The sequence below is a fragment of the Acomys russatus genome, chromosome 20 (assembly GCF_903995435.1).
Source record: "Acomys russatus chromosome 20, mAcoRus1.1, whole genome shotgun sequence".
Lineage (NCBI taxonomy): Eukaryota > Metazoa > Chordata > Mammalia > Rodentia > Muridae > Acomys > Acomys russatus.
The window spans coordinates 48,884,600-48,901,104 of NC_067156.1; the positions used below are offsets into that span (position 1 = coordinate 48,884,600).

At 40.9% G+C, this 16,505-nt stretch overlaps 1 protein-coding gene across 1 annotated transcript in view; it reads left to right on the forward strand.

Moving 5' to 3' along the window:
- The window catches only part of Htr4 (5-hydroxytryptamine receptor 4), a 149,360-nt gene that overhangs the window by 21,070 nt on the left and 111,785 nt on the right, over positions 1-16,505 (forward strand). The window lies entirely within an intron of this gene.

Sequence of the window (16,505 nt, forward strand, 5' to 3'; positions counted from 1 at the left end):
GCGTTAGAGCTCAAATGACAAAGCGGTGATTTTTCCATTAATTCTTTTGATTAGATCAGGGGCACAGTGAATTTGAGCTGAAATGCACTCTATATTGAATAACTTTGTGCCTTATAGCATCCTAAATGACCTTAAGTAAGACATTTCACAGGTTACCTGCAGGGCAGTTTACTGTCTGTAGACTTCAGCCAGCATGCTTTTTATATACAGGGGGCATTATATAGTTTCACGGTGCTGCTTCTACAGCGCCTCACCCAGCAGAGCACTGCAACATCTGCGGCTATGTGGTTTATGGAAATAACCCACACATGGGTTCATGTCTTGCTTTTCCCCTGACTGGATGCTTGACCTTGAGTGAGTTATTTAGTTTCTCAAGCCTTCGGTTTGGGCATTTGAAACTGGGGCTTTTTACAACTATTCTAAGCAGAGCCAGTAAAGTTCTAATATCTTGGGCATGGAATGCTCGCAATAAGTTGTGTGCATTTTGTTCAGAATCATCAGAGAAATCATGAAAAGTGGGACTGAAAAATTTCTTGACTGTCTAACTTCACTTCCTACCTAACTGAATGACCTTACTAATAATTTGCTGACTTAAAAAATATTTGCCTATGATTATATCTTCTGGTATGGAAACTAAGGCTTTGAAATAGGACTGAAGATCCTCAATACTGCAATTACTATTGATTTATTGGGGATGAATACACTGGGCTTTGATACACTATCAAACACCATTTCTACTTTACTGTGAGGCATACATGAACCTGAGCACATTCTTGTCCAGGAATTAGAGGACCTAGAATCAACTCCCATTTATTTTTGACTCCTAGTATTATAGTGTATTCTGTATGGCTATCTCTCATTTATATGTAACCAATATAATGGAAATAATTGTGTACATATATATTAATATATATATGTATATGTATATGTATATATATATATATATATATATATATATATATATTAAAATGGAGCTTTCTTTCAGGAACCTAGTCACAAGGCTCTCTGGAGAAGAGTAAGAGGATGTGTGTTAAAGTTATTTTTTTATAAAACTGTGTTCGTTTCTCTTGGCTTATTTTTTAACCTGGCCATCACACAAATAATTGAGACTCTCACTATTTTTTATATGGCTTTACAACACAATCTTGAGCAGTTCGAGTAACTTCTTAACCCTCTTGCTATTTTGTCTTACTCCCAGCAAACATCCCAGTGATACTTGCACTTTGTAGCTTTTCTCGGCTCCAGCTCCTTCCTCCTGATCTTCCTTGGACCTCTACCCGAGGCTAAATCCCCTCTTCTTCTCCTAACTCCCCCTTCCTTGGCTGACAGGAAGTCCAACCCCATTCTCTCCCCTGCTCATCGATTGGTTGTAAGCTGCATTATTGACACATCAGAGGGACAATTGAGGAGCAGAGTTTACACAACATTTAGACAGGAAATCAGAGTTTAAACTACATAATAACCTTATACCTACAATGTGAGCCAGGTACAAGGAAGTTTCACTGTCCCTATCAGTTTCATGGATCCTCTGCAGGTGCTGTCACCCAGTGCCATGGATCCTCTGCAGGTGCTGTCACCCAGTGCCATGGATCTTCTGCAGCTGCTGCTGCCCCATCAGCTCTTGTTTCTGAAACCATTTTTTTTTCCTGCAGTAAACTTCATCTGATACAGTAGAAAAATGGTTCTTTATTTTCTTTCACCATCTTATCTCCCACTTTTAACTTTTTATTTAGAAAACATAATCACAAGCCAACAGACAAGGAGGACTTAGCAAATACAGTTTTCAATAATCCAGCCTTCTGTGATTTAAATGAGGGCATGAAAGATCAGAAAAGGGCAGGGGTAGCTTTTCAGTGTGGGACCCGAGCTGCTTCAGGAATGTGAAGCTGCAGAGTCTAAGAAGGAGTGGGGTGATAGCAAAATTGTCATCTAAATCTCTTTGACTACAGAAAGTCTCTTGCCCATCTTACCTTGTGGCATGTTATAGGGAACTGATTTATTACCAACAGGTGGTACTTTTAAATATCTTGAATTTTGTCTGGCTTGCCAGCTGAATTCTTGTAGCCTTGAGTGCTTTGTATCCCATCAAGGCATACTTTAACTGCAGCTGCTAAATGGCCAATGGCCTTATATCTGTAAGGGTGCACCTTGACTCTGACAAAACAGAAAATTATGTTTTAAATTTCATATATGTATACTGTGTCTACATCCTTTCCTCCCTTCCCTTTTATTTCTCTAGCCCCTCACATGTCTCCTTATTCTATCTCAAAGTCATGATCTTTTTTTTTTACTTTAATTATCATTAGTACATATATATGAATAAATAAATACATCCTGCTGAGCCCACTTGCTATTGCTCAAATGTATATTTTTAAGGCTGGCCACTTTGTATCATGTAACCAAGTAGAAGACCAATTTTACCTCTCTCAGCAGTCATAAATTGCCTGTAGCTCTTCATATTAGAGTGGGACCTTGTGAGATTGACTTCGTCCATGTTGGTGTCATTATTCAGGTCTTGATTAGACAACCATATTGTTGAGAGTTCAGTGGTATAGCTTTCCTGTCATATATAAAAGACACAATCTCAGAGCAGACATCCTGCTCCTCTTCCTTTTAAAATCCTTTTACATTCTCTTCTGTAATGTATCCTGAACCTTTGTCATGGGTCATGCTGTAGAAGCAAAAACCCATATTACTTTAAATCACCACTCACAATCATCCTTCTGGTCTGACTTTCACTCAGCTGCAGAGCTGGGTCCTGGTCTCTTGATGTTTTATTATCTTTCCCTAGGTTCTTTTTAAAGAACCTGCTACTCTTGCCAGTCTTTAATTAAAATCTCCTATTCCAATATGTTTCTATGTACTTTCTTATGGCCTTCCATAATGGAAGAGCTTGAGGAGGTAGAAGCAATGCCTAATTTCCCCTAAAACTTTACAATATCTATATTATCCTCATCTTCCACCCAGTAAGACTCACCTCTGTAGTTACTGGAATTAAAGTATGGTCTGTACTGAAGGGTTATCTATATTACAGACAGGTTAGGTAATTTTCTCCTTCTTTGCAAGAATGATATGTTATGATATTCAAGAAATATATGGGTTAAAATACAGCAGTGTGTCTTACAAAATGCCGTTGCTCAATGCTATTATACCTTTCTACATAAGAGCTATAGGTGCATATTTGTTATAAGATAATAATATGTTGTGGAAGAATTATGGAAGGTAAATGATAACTCAGCTTGTCTGGTCATTGCATCCTGCCCATGTGCACCAAAGTGTCATATGGTATAGTTAAAATAAAGATTTACACACACACACACACACACACACACACACGAGCACATAAATGATCTTGAGAACTATTTGAATTATTAGAATCTTATTATAGCTTAGCTCCTTGCAGTTCCACAAAAATAGAGCAAAGACATAAAAAGGGTTTCAGAAAGAATGAGAAACTCTTCCTAATATTACAGTCATGCACACGCATGCACACACACACTCACAAAATAAGTGGCTTATCCAAGACCAAATTCTAAATTCTAAGTTTTTGCTTCTCAAACCACTGTTTATTTAAAATTATCTACAAATATTCAAAGACAAACTATTATCTCCTAATGTGTGTATAAATTTAGATTCAAATGTTACATAATCATAACTAAATCTGAAAAAGGGTCCCAGACAATAACACCAAAACATAAAATCATTTGTCCTTGGTGCTTTGAACATTTGATAAGAACAGCTTGCCATGGTTTAGTCATTCTGTGAAGCAGGTGACTTGTCTAAACTAACTCCTGAAAATACTGGAAGGTCTTTATTAATAGAGATTGCATTATTACACATGAAGCTCTTCAGTCTGAAGAGATCTTCATTCTCACCAAAGTCACATTCCTAAAAAGAGCAAAGTCAGTACTTTCACTCATCTTTGCTTGATGGTGAAAAAGTCTATGCTTGGATGTGTAAAGCCATTGTGATTACTTATTGACTCTCTCTCTCTCTCTCTCTCTCTCTCTGTCTGTCTCTCTCTCTCTCTCTCTCTCTCTCTCTGTGTGTGCAGGCCAGAGGACAGAGTACAGGAGTAATTTTTCTCCTTCCTCTCTCTCTCTCTCTCTCTCTCTCTCTCTCTCTCTCTCTCTCTCTCTCTCTCTCTCTCTCTCTGTGTGTGTGTGTGTGTGTGTGTGTGTGTGTGTGTGTGTGTGTGTGCAAGCCAGAGGACAGAGTACAGGAGTAATTTCTCTCCTTCCACCACACAGGTTCCAGGGACTGAACTCAACCTAATCTTTGGAGCTTCACATTTTGCCAAAATTATGCTGGGGAAGGTTTACCATTTGGCATTTTAGACCTGATTCCAAAAACCAAAGGCCTAGCAAATATGTTTGGCTTCTGGGTTTTACAAAGTGATTAAAAACTCTCTGGACGGGTGGGGACAGTTTTCCTGAGTAGCTTTGGTTCCCTCTTGCTTGAAAGAAACCATTTTGAACTGCTATGTTACCCAAGGCACTGCACAGTGTGTGGGTGGCCAGAGGGTCTGTGTTTTGCTGGCCAGGCCCATGGGCTTTTAACTTTAACACCTACATTTGGGAAATGGTAGTCAGAATTATCTCTATGCCTACAGATCTATATCATGACATATGTTTTCACCTTGATACTTAGTTTCATTGCCAGTTAACAAATAGGGTTTTGCTCAGTTTAAGGCATTTTTTTTTTTTTAAGTAAGAAATTAGAACAGGCTTCCTAATAAATACTGGTAAGTGATTACCACTTTGTCAGTCAGCTAGTGGTGTTTAAGCCATGTTCTATTTGCATTTCTAAAGAAGTGGAGAAAGAACCTTTTCCTTTCTCATCTGCCCACTCTCTTGCTCCTTAACTTATAATGGCTTTCTGCATTGCAGTTCTTGTGGAAACTTTTATACACAGTGCTCATCTCTGATTGCTTGGTGCTATCATACCACTGAGCATAATAGATACAGGTGCGTAGTTTATTGTGAGCACTGCAAGCTCTTTCTATGAAAAGTGAGACTGACATTTTCCAGTCTCTTTCTTCTCCTAAGTCCCACCCTTGATCGTTTGTATAATTACTTCCAGAAAGAAGGTGTGAAAAGATATAAAATCATAGTGATATTTCTATTGTACTTCTTTGTTTTTTTGTGTGTGTGTGCATGTGCACATACGTGTGTATGTGCATCCCATGGCCACAGGTGGAGGTCAGAGGACATCTTGGAGGAGTATGTCTTTCTTTCCAACATGTGGGTCCCAAGGATTTATCTCAGGTCATCAGGCATGGTGGCAAGTGCTCTTATGCACTAAACCATATTGCTAGCTGTGAGCAAGGGCACAATGAAACCACAGAGCTAGACTGTTCCATGGGAAGAAAGGAAAGGTTATTGAGGCTCAAACCTCCAAGACTACTCCCTACACTGCCCCCTTTGCCACCTTCACCCCTTGGGGAAGAGGTTAAGCATAGAGAAGAGCCAAGTGGAGGGGAAGAAAGCAGAGTTTCTGTCAGCGGAATGGTGTCTTTGAGCTAGCAAGGGCTGCTTGGGTTGACTGGAACTAGATGCCCTTGCCCAAGGTAGTTGCCCTTTGTGGCAGATTAAGAGAGGCTCCTGGTGAACAGAAACTACCTTAAGGGATCTGCTTTTCTAGTAAACAGAAATCTTTAGGCTTTTGGAGTAAACTGAGATGGAGAAACGTATGTCACATTTAGTTAAAAAAATCTAATAGAAAATTGTTTGCACTGATATGGGTCCCAGTAGTAAATGCTTCCATCAAGATTCAGATCATACAAGTTGTAGATCACGCATGCTGTATGAAGAATTGAGTGGAATAGAAATCAATTCCGAAAGGGGTTGATGGTCTTTCCAACTACTGGACCATGAGTGCAGGAGTACTGGAGGGCATCAAGACTGTCAATTTGTAGAACCATTTCCTTCCTGAAGATCTGGGGATCATTTCTGCTCTAACTTGAAATGACTATGGGTGTTCTGTCTAATTAAGGATGCATATAAAAGGTAAGATCCCAACCCTTCTGATAGCTGCTAACTCCTTATGAATGCTTACAGGAGCAGACGGCTTACAGCAAGTCAATAGGTAATATCAGAATTATGGAAATTCTTCATTTCCACTTTCTGTCCTTTGTGACTCATGAAGACTGTTGTGTTAAAGATGTACAAATATTTGGCAAAGAAATAGTTCAGTGAGTTACTGTGAGTTTTAGACAAATTACGATCACTAAGAGCTGCCAAAACATAATACTTAGTAGAGAGTATTAAGGGAATATTTTGGTGTTTTGCTCTGAGACTGAACTAAAATTTATCATTGCAGTATTGACAGAGAAATCTTACAAAACAATAAGGCCACCCTAGGAATCTTGAGAATCAGGAGAAAGTGGGGTTGATTTCTGTCTGTAACTTGAAACTTGTTGCTTTATTATTTTTTATTTCATATTTTTGTTTGTTTGCTGGTTTTTTAAAACAGGACTTAACACTGTAGCCCAGGCTGGCCTCCAAGAAGTAGCTGACCTTGGCTTCAGCCTCTTTGCTACAAAGCATGCTATGTTCTGAGCTGATACTGTAGATGGGTTATAATAGTTAGTTTGAGAATGAGGAATGGCAGTGAGTCCCCTTCACCTCAAAGATTTTATAGATAATTAGCCTGAAGCCACAGCAATTGCTTCTTATTCTAAGAACACAGGTGCAAGTAAAAGCAAAAAAAAAAAAAAAAAAAAAAAAAAAAAGAAAAAAGAAAAAAAAAAAGAAAAAAAAAGAAAAAAAGGAAAGATTAATCCATTTCAGAAAAAAAATCATTTTTTAAGAATCTCATTTTATGTTCGTGTTTTCAGGGCTGATGATTTGGTGTTGGATAACCAGTTGATGTGTTCTTTCCCGGGGAAGACTATTCCACCCACCCCTCACCTCAGCATCCCGTAGTTGCCTGTAGTTCTTTGTCTAGGGCTGAAGCCTTGTGAGCCCCTGTCACCTCCACATTAGCTTTTCCATTGGTGTCATCCTTGTTCGGGTCCTGCTTAGGCTGAAATACTGGTTAGACCTCTGCGGTGGAGCTTCGCGCATTTCTAGGGGGCACAATCTCACAGCAAACGTCCTATTCCTTTGGGCTCATACAATCCATCTATTCCCTCTTTTACAATGACCCCCAAGCTTTAGGAACACACACACACACACACACACACACACACACACACACACACCACCCCAATTGAAAAGGTGACAATGAGTTTAAAAGAGAACAAGAAGACGGGGGTATGTGAAAGGGTTTGGAGGGAGGTAAGAGAAGGAAAAATATGTAAGTATCTCCAAAAATGTTTTAAAGAAGAAGAGTTTTTATTTAATTGTTGCTGGGATGCTGATGCTGCTAAGTAAGACTGGGAAGTTAAAAAATTACTTAAACTATCTTATTTAGTTAAAAAAAAACAAAGCACTTGGTCATATTTTAAAAATTATTCTGTAATTCATATTTGATTAATTTTGACCTGCTTCTATGCAATTATGTCACCCTGATGAGATTTTACTCTGTGGGGGAAAATAATAACCTTTTTAGACAAGCTTAATTTAGCTGCATTTTCCCCTCCTAAAATTGCATAACCTTAACTTTGCTATTCGCTTTCTGCTCTTCCTATCTCTGCTGTAGCTATGCCTCGTCAGTCATCTCACTTCTGAAAACCATCTGACTGTGCTGAGTACATCCCTCTCTACCCCCAGTTTCTTTAGCAGTCTGATAACTGGCCATCTCTCCTTTAGGGCTAACCTTCTTCTCATTCTTAATGTGAGCTCATTTGTCACCAACTGACTTCCCAGAGCTCTGTGTAAGCTCTCACCACCAGTTGTAATTGTCAAAATTGTTTGTAATTTTTTGTTTGTTTGTTTGTTTTGTTTGTAATTATTTACTTAACATGCGCACTTCCTCTGGTGGACTTTATGTGCCCAGTAGTAAGCACACTGCCTGGCATCATGTGGCCACTAGTAAGCATACTGCCTACCATGTTAGGATGTTGGAGGACCTTAGCTAATATTGAACAGGCAACCCAAGCTGAGTTGCATCTCTGAGGCAGTGTCTCACTATCAAAAACCCCATGAGAGAAGTGTTTGTTCCCAAGGGCCACTAAAGACGACAGTGACTCCCACCACCATGCACACATACTGAATCTCAATTGCAGCCACAGATTATGAATCTGAAGATGTGGATGGATGAATTGAACACGAGGTCTCTGGCTGAAATTGAGATGCCTCTGCTATAGAATTATTTAGTGGCATGGGACTTCTGGTGACAAAGTCACTGTGTTCCTTGTTTCTAGCCCCTTGTGGAATTGATTCTTTTGCCTAGGCTGCCACCCTTAATTCTGCCACTACTGACAGGAACTGAGCACATGATAGATCGTGATCTGTGTTAATCTTTCACAAGTATTTTCTTCATGATTCCATATGACAACTTTATGAAGAGAGATGCTCTTATTTACATTTTATGGGGCCATACAAAATTACTAGGTCTGAATACGGAGCTCAGACCCTAAGCTACTATGATGCAACATACCACTATTGTATTTTTAGATACTTGGATTATTCCAACAAGCCCTGAAACCACTGTTACTTGTTTGCTTCAACGGTTGCTACTGCTGCTATAACCACTTATCTTATTGTGTCTTGTTCTCTCCTGTCATGAATGTGAGTTGTTAAGTCTCACTTTCTTCTTGGTATTGGTCTAAGTGAAACCCTCACAGACAGTATTTTGTTTTTTCTTGGCCTAGCAATGCAAATAGCCCAATTTGAGAAAGAATTCCTATGATATACAAACTTGACACGGTTAAAGGGAAGGCTTTTTATTGTAGATATGAGCGAGAACAGCCTGCGGCATCTGGAAGAGTCCAGAGCAGAGAGAGAAATGACACTCAACGTAGCCAGAAGTTTGGACCTGGCTGTCATAGAAGCAGAGCGGGAGGGGGAGGCACAGACAAGAGGAGAGAGGGGGTGGGGTGGGGGAAGGAGACAGTGAGAGGAAGTCAAAAGGCATGAGCATAGCCAAATTGGCAGGTTTAGAAGGAAAAGGAGTAGCTGGGGAAGAGAAATCTGTGAGTTAGGCACAGGTGAGAAGAGCTGGTGTGGAGTTTCAAGTGTATAAAAGGTACTTAGGACACTGAGGGAGCCTAGAGGCTAGCATCCACAGTGTTATGCTAATAAACAGCACAGTTTGTAACCGACGTAATAATGACTCGGAGACATGTTTACTTATGAATGATTAGGCCTTAAGGTAGGCTTGTTCCTAACTAGCTCCTAACTCAATTATCCTGGGTATACTAATCTAAATTCTGCCTCGTGGCTTGTTAGTTACCTCTCCTCAGGTTCATACTTAGAACTTCCACTGTGCCTGGCGGGTCAATCTCTGGAGCCTCTTTCCCAACCAAGCCTTGCTTCTGCAGGTGCAAACTCTTCACTCTTCTGGCCCCCTGGCTAGCAGGTTGTGCTGGCTGCTGGCTCCGCCCCCTTAGGTCAGTTCCTTTGGCAACTGCGGGCTTTTCCAGAGCAGACCCAAGCTGAGTTGCACTGCTCAGTCCTCTCCGAGCCTTGGGATGTTCCTGAGGCTTCTATAGAGGAGCTACCCTCTCTAGTAGGCTTTCCTGCTTCCATCCAGCAGCTGACTTTTGGGTCTAGAGGAGCCACCTTCGGAATTTGGCCTCTCGGGTTTCCTTGGCTTATCTGACCACCGGACTTCAACTGCTCCACCCACAGAGCAGTGTGCTAGGAAGCCATGTCTGTTCCCTTGGAGTGCTTGTTCCCTGCCTTTCCACTCAGGAATTTTTTTCTAATACTTAAAGCTTGGATTCTGTGTCAAACATGAAACACCAGGGGCTTTCTTTGAGAGCTGGCAGTCCCAAAGAAAATCCTATTGCAGATTCTAGCCATTGTCCCTTCTGCTTTTTGGTATTTGGGGAAATGCAATTTCCTTTGGACCCAACACATCTCAGATAGGAGAAATAGTGGCCTCTGTGACTCAAGACCTCCTGAGGAGACTAGCCCCTTAAATAACTTGTTTTTCTTTTATTCATTTGCAGAAATCCTCCCTCAGTTTTGATCAGAAGTCTTGTTAGGTCTCAAACACAGGACAAATGGCTAACTGGTGTGCCTATTATATTAAAGCTGACACTGGCCACCAGATTTTCCCAGCAGCCTTCAATCCCTACCTATTACAGAGTCCTCCTGGATGGCATAGGCCACTACCTACACTGAACTCTGCAGACCAGGAGCTGGGCTACCATTCCCCCAGCTGCTTTTCCTTATATAATTTAGCTATTTTGTCTACATGATCTTTTTTTGTCCTTTTTGGTCTCTTGACCAGTCTCTTGGCCTAGGCTGCCCCTCTTGGCCAGAGGCTCCTTTCTTCCTCTCCCTCACCCTCTCTTCTCACATGATTGTGGCTCAGTCTGGCCATGTGCAATCTGGACCCTCCCAATGTCTCTCAGTCTTCCAGCTGCTCTCTCTTTTGTCTTCTTTTGGCATCTTCTGAGATGCCCGCATTTAGCCAGGCATCTAGACCGCTAGTAGGAACACCCATAAAGAGACCAATCACCTCCATATATTGAAATTCCTATCCCAGGGTCCTTTAAAGTAGCTACCCTGATTAGACTTGAGAATCTCAGTTTGTTTTGTTTTTGTTTTATTAAATTGTTTTAGTGTGCCCAGATAATTGGCTGAATTTGGATTTAATGATCAACTAAATCCAGATTAATTGACATCTAGCGAAGCAAAGCAACAATAACAAGATTGTGTCAAGTTATACATTATCTTATTGGCCACACTTTATTTTGTAGACTAAGGTCTCTGATTCTTTACCCTTCTGCTCTTTTTTTTTTTTTTTTTTTTCTATGATGTTCTTAAGCAGCCTAGGTCTTGTTTGGGCATGGTGGTGAAATTCTTGGGAGGCAGAGGCAGTGAGATCTCTGTGAGTTTCAGGCCAGCCAGGGATGCACAGTAAGACCCTGTCTGAAAACAACAACCAAAAAGCCCCCTAAGTGGTGTTTGTCCTGGTGTTGTCCTTGTCTCCTCACACAGAGTGGACTCTGTGTTCCTGAACAAGTGTCAGTCACTGGATTTCCATAGGGGCTGGCTGGGTCTAAGACCAGCGCAAGGATTTCCAGGATGGCTCAACAGGGTAAACGTGCTCCTTGTGCAGTCCTGATGGCCTGACTTCAGTTCTTAGATCTCGTCCTCAAAGGAGGGAACAAATTTCCTGAAAATTGTTCTCTGTCCTCCACACAGGCATACACATTCCAACACTCTCTCACACATATGTCACCCACACACATAAATGCACATGATGATAATACTTTTTTTTAAAAAAGAGAAGCTCAAATGGCCAATTCTTATGTAACTAAAAGCCTTCCATACACAAAAAGCCAGAGTCCTCTCATTCCCAGAATGCTTGTGATATGGACAGCTGGTTTAAGAATGACTGATGCCTCTTGCTCTGTGGCCTTTTCCTACTCCCTGCTGTCTTCCTCTTCTCCTCTGGCATTGTGTTTCTGTCATTTTGTACCCCACTTGCCCGTTTCCCTATGGTTTGCTGTCTCTTGCTTTTCTTTGACCAACAGTCCTTCTTCTCTTTAAACTTATTTCTCTCCTAACCTCAACTTACTGGCAAACATGCTTTTTTTGCTTTGCAAACACATTTTTAGAGACAGTTGAATACTACAAGAATTATTTAACAATCTATAAATCTCTGACTGTGGCTTAAAAAGAAGCATAAACTAACAGTTTAGTGAGTAATAACCCCCCCCATGCTAATAATTTAATTTATGTCTTTGGTAGCTCAAAGTTTACAATGTTTGTATAAATCTACAATGTCCAGCAAAATAGGAAAGTGTCTCTTTGTTTTACTTATGTTTTGCTGTCTTTTACATGAAAAGTCACATGAAACTAAGATTAGAATACAGACAGTCTGATTTTTGGTCCAGTCTTCTCACTGTACATGTGTCACTAGATGAACAGAGGGTATCATTAGTGTCAGCGTGATGATGGAGATGTCGTGAGATGTGCACTCTAGTTAGAGAGACATCCTAGTTTGATGGTGTTTATTCTAGGTAGGGAATCTATGCAAAGCCTAATGCAGCTTGTTAAAAAGTCACTGGGATCTGAGGTTAATTTATTCCTTAGAAGAGCATTGGTTAGGGGGAAAGGCTACAGCATAACGAAGGTCTGTTATATATAATAGACAGTTAATATTAGCCAGGTCAGAAAATGATAATATTCACCACATCAAAGGGTAATTTGCAAGGTGAGAAGTTTATTTTTTTAAAGGACTTCTTCAGAATGTCAGACTTGTCTACAGTTCTTAGATTGGGAGGATTGATTCCTGAAGCCACTGGAGTTGGGAGAAATTGTTATAAGAGGAAGTAAGAAATCTAGCAAACATTTGGATCCTAGAAGTTGGAATTCAAATTGGCATCTAGGTCTTGGGATCTACATAGAACCTAAGAGCCTAGAGCTGGGATACAGTCCAGAGGAGCAGCAAGGATGCCCTGATGGTGAATGCTGCCAGCAACTCAGCATGAAGCAGTCAACTGACCTTTGAATTTCCTTATTATAGATGGACCAGGCCTCCAAGGCAAGTCCTAATAGTGATGACCATGCCTCATGGGCACGGGGACTGGGAATTTCATAGTGAACTCACATCATTAGGGGAGGATCCATAAGAAATTGCTCCCTGAGGCATAGGATGGGGTTTCTAATTATTTATGATTCTCACAAGAAATAGCTGAATTCCAAGTCAGCTAAGCAACTATGGGGAATTTATTAGCCCACTCCCCTGAAAATTTACACATACAGCTTGCTGGACCACAATCTAAAGCAAAGGTATTAGACCTCATTGTTCCTTTTTATTTTGCCGTCCTTTTAGGGACGGGCTGCCCATGTAGTAACACCTTGAAGTTCTCAGCTTGTATCTTAACCACCTTCTAATGCAGAGAAAACACAAGTCTTTCCAATAGTTGCCAAGCCCCCAAATTAAACCCATGGGAACAGATTGCACACACAGTCATCTCTAAACACATGTCGTTCATATGATGCTTCCATTGGGGTTCCCCAGGCTTAGGAAATGTGGCAGCTAGGCAAAACAATTGCCAATTGGAGATGGAACGGGAAGAATGGATTCAGCACCATTCAGGCCACATGTACTAGAAATGGGGCAAACGTATTTCTTCTAAGGAAAGTGGGATTATTTTACCCAATTAAGAGGGAACACAAACACAGGATATCACTGCATAGTCTAAAGCAGTGGTTCTCAACTTGTGGGTCATGACCTCTTTGGATACCAAAGGACCCTTTCATAGAGGTTGTCTAAGACCACTAGAAAACACAGATATTCACATAAAAATTCATAACAGTAGCAACATTACAGTTATGAAGTATCAACGAAACTAAACTTATGGTGGTGGTGGGGTCACCATAGCAAGAGGAACTATATTAAAGGATCGTAGCATTAGGAAAATTGAGAACCACTGGTCTAAAGTGTCCAACCCTGGGCTTTACACAACTACCTGAAACAGTCAATGTGCTTTTGAACTTCTCTAAAGCTCAATTCTGAAGGAAATCCTTTCTTCTCTTATGTAAGATCTGCATTGTAACATCCCAAGTAATTGATATGATGTTACCAGGGCTTGAGCTAAGAGTCTGAAGCAGCTGCTTGCGCTGCAAGCCGCTGCCTACAGGGGAGAGCTAGGGGGTACACTCCCATGGAACTGACAAGACTGGAGGAGTCAGGCTGTGCTTATCATCTCCAAAGAGAGATAAAAGATTGGGGTACAGTTGTGTTGCTCGTCAGCTGACAACAGAGGGCTTCGTTTCAAAGCAGACTTCCAGGCCTTTGCTCCCTGCCTCATTTCATTTGTATATGCTCAGCCTTGAGATCCTGACTGTGCATAGAAGTTTATGCTGCAATCACCTCCTCCCCTCAGTTGATTCTTTTGGGGAGAGGTGAGGGTTAGGAAATGGAAAGCCTCAAAGTTCAAATATTCTTTTGAATTTTGAAGAAATTATTAGCAAGTGCTAATGACTATTCCTGGTTTAAACAAATGGTTAGAATTGACAGCAGAAATGTAAGTTTCACTGTAGCAAGAGACTCTGCAAATTCTCGTCTATTTCTGGATATTATTCTGACACATACAGATATGGTTGTGTGTATATATCATAAGTGGGTATTCATGTGAAGAGGCGGTTAGTGACTACTTTTCTAAGTGACTGTATTTTCGTGAGTGGGTGTGGGTTGTGTGGACCTCACAGCTGTTGAATCTGGATGTAGTTTTGATTTTGTTAGTCCAAAGCCAGACTCAGCATAGATGAGAAAGATTGAGAGCTAGGTCCAGTTTTCCTGAATACTGTCACATCACTAAGCCTGGAGAGAGAGAGAGAGAGAGAGAGAGAGAGAGAGAGAGAGAGAGACAGACAGACAGAGAGAGAGAGAAGAGACAGAGAGAGACAGAGACAGAGAAAGAGAGACATAGAGAGACAAGAGACAGAGAGACAGAGACAGACAGACAAAGAGAGATAGAGAGAGACAGAGACAGAGAGACAGAGCGAGAAAGAGACAGGCAGAGAGAGGCAGATAGAGAGAGACAAAGAGAAAGAAACAGAGAGAGAGACAAGAGGCAGAGAGACAGACAGACAGACAGACAGAGACTAAGAGAGAGACAAGAGATAGAGAGACAGACAGAGACAAACAGACAGAGAGACAGACAGAGAGAGAGACAGATAGACAGAGAGACAGAGACAAACAGACAGAGAGACAGACAGAGAGAGAGACAGACAAAGAGAGAGACAGAGAGAGAAACAGATAGACAGAGAGAGACAGAGACAGAGAGAGAGAGAGAGAGAGAGCAAGAGAGAGAACAGGATTTTGTGGGGTAGCTCTGTTCACTAGAAATATAATCAGACCACATAGATGCAAACCAAAAATGGGCTTTTAAATGGGCTGGTAACTATGTTAAAAAGATAAGTAAAAGACAGTCAAAATTAATTTTAATGATTTATAACTTGTAACTCAATACATCCAGAATATTATTTATGCATGAGACATCACATACCAATATAATTGTCAAGGCTGTTAACAGTTTTTGTTACTTAGTTTTTAAAATTTAGTGTTTTTCGTTTCTGGCAAAGATGAACTCAGACTGGTCGCATTGAAATGTTCAATCACTACGTAGCTAGGGGGAAACCATACTGGGAAGCTCAGTTAGGAATCTAGTTCCCAGAGCCAGGAAACTGCCAAATAGACCACTATTCCCTTTCCAAAGCCCCATTTGGACTCCCATCACTGCAAATACTGCGGACCTTTGCATCTTCCTTTTTGGTCCTATTATATCTTCAGCATCTTTGATAAAATATGTATTTATTGTTATTGTGTGTATGTGTGAGTGGCAGTTTGTATGCCATGATAGCTGTGTGGAGGGCAGAAGGGTGTAATTGGGAGCCTGGGGATGGAATGCACATTGTCAGACACACTGCCAGCATTTTCACAGCCACTGAGCCATATCTCTCTCACTGGCCCTCACTACGCTTCCAAGTGTCTGAGACAGCCTCTACCAAATGAGCAATTCCTTGGTGAGTAACTTCAAACTATCTTGCCAGAATAGACAGTTTAAAAATCTGAAAATGTCCAATATTCCCCCCCACCACACACCCATCTATTCCTGCTGATGTATCCCTGAGCCTGACTTTGCCCCAAATGACCACCAGCCCACAATGACAGAGCCCCCTCCTGGCTTTTCTCCTTTTCCAGTACACTGGCATACTCAGCTTATTAAATTCATTTTATCTGTTGCCTCCCTTCCATACTGGCTATTTTTAGTAGATATTTTTTTTTTTAGCATGAAACACTCAAATGCTTTTTGTCTTTTGTATCTTTTTTAATGTTATCAGTTTATCAGTTATCTCATTGCAGACTAATTAGGCTACATTTTCCAACACCCCCCTTCCCTCTCCCTCACCCTTTCCCTCTTCCTCTCCTTCTCCCTCTCTCTCTCTCTGGACCTGATATGATTCATGTTTTTCGGTTTTCTTTTCGTGACTCTGTCAAGTAACAGCTCATTTCTTTCTTTGGCTCCCCCCCCCCTTTTTAAATCCTCCTACAACTTCCACAATCTTGGTTGGACCAGACAAACCATACAAAGAAGTGTGGAGAGTCCCTATGCCGCCGTAACTGTCTTATTTTGGTTTGTAGCTGGGGCCCTGTGAGGTCCTGCTGACTGCTCTCCTTGGGCCTAAGTGCAGACAACTATTCATAGCCCCATGCTATCTGTGTATAACATTTTAGTCTGTAGTGAAAGTCTGAAGTGAGGTTAGTGTCCTAGCTTTATGTTGCAATATTAACTTAATAGTTGCGAAGTGTTTCCGAGAAAACTGCTTTCTGAGCCAGGGGAGACATTTTCATGCAGTTAACAATGCCTAAATAATAGCAACTTGAATATTGTGCTTACTCAACATGACCCCTTAACCTGGAATTTTAAA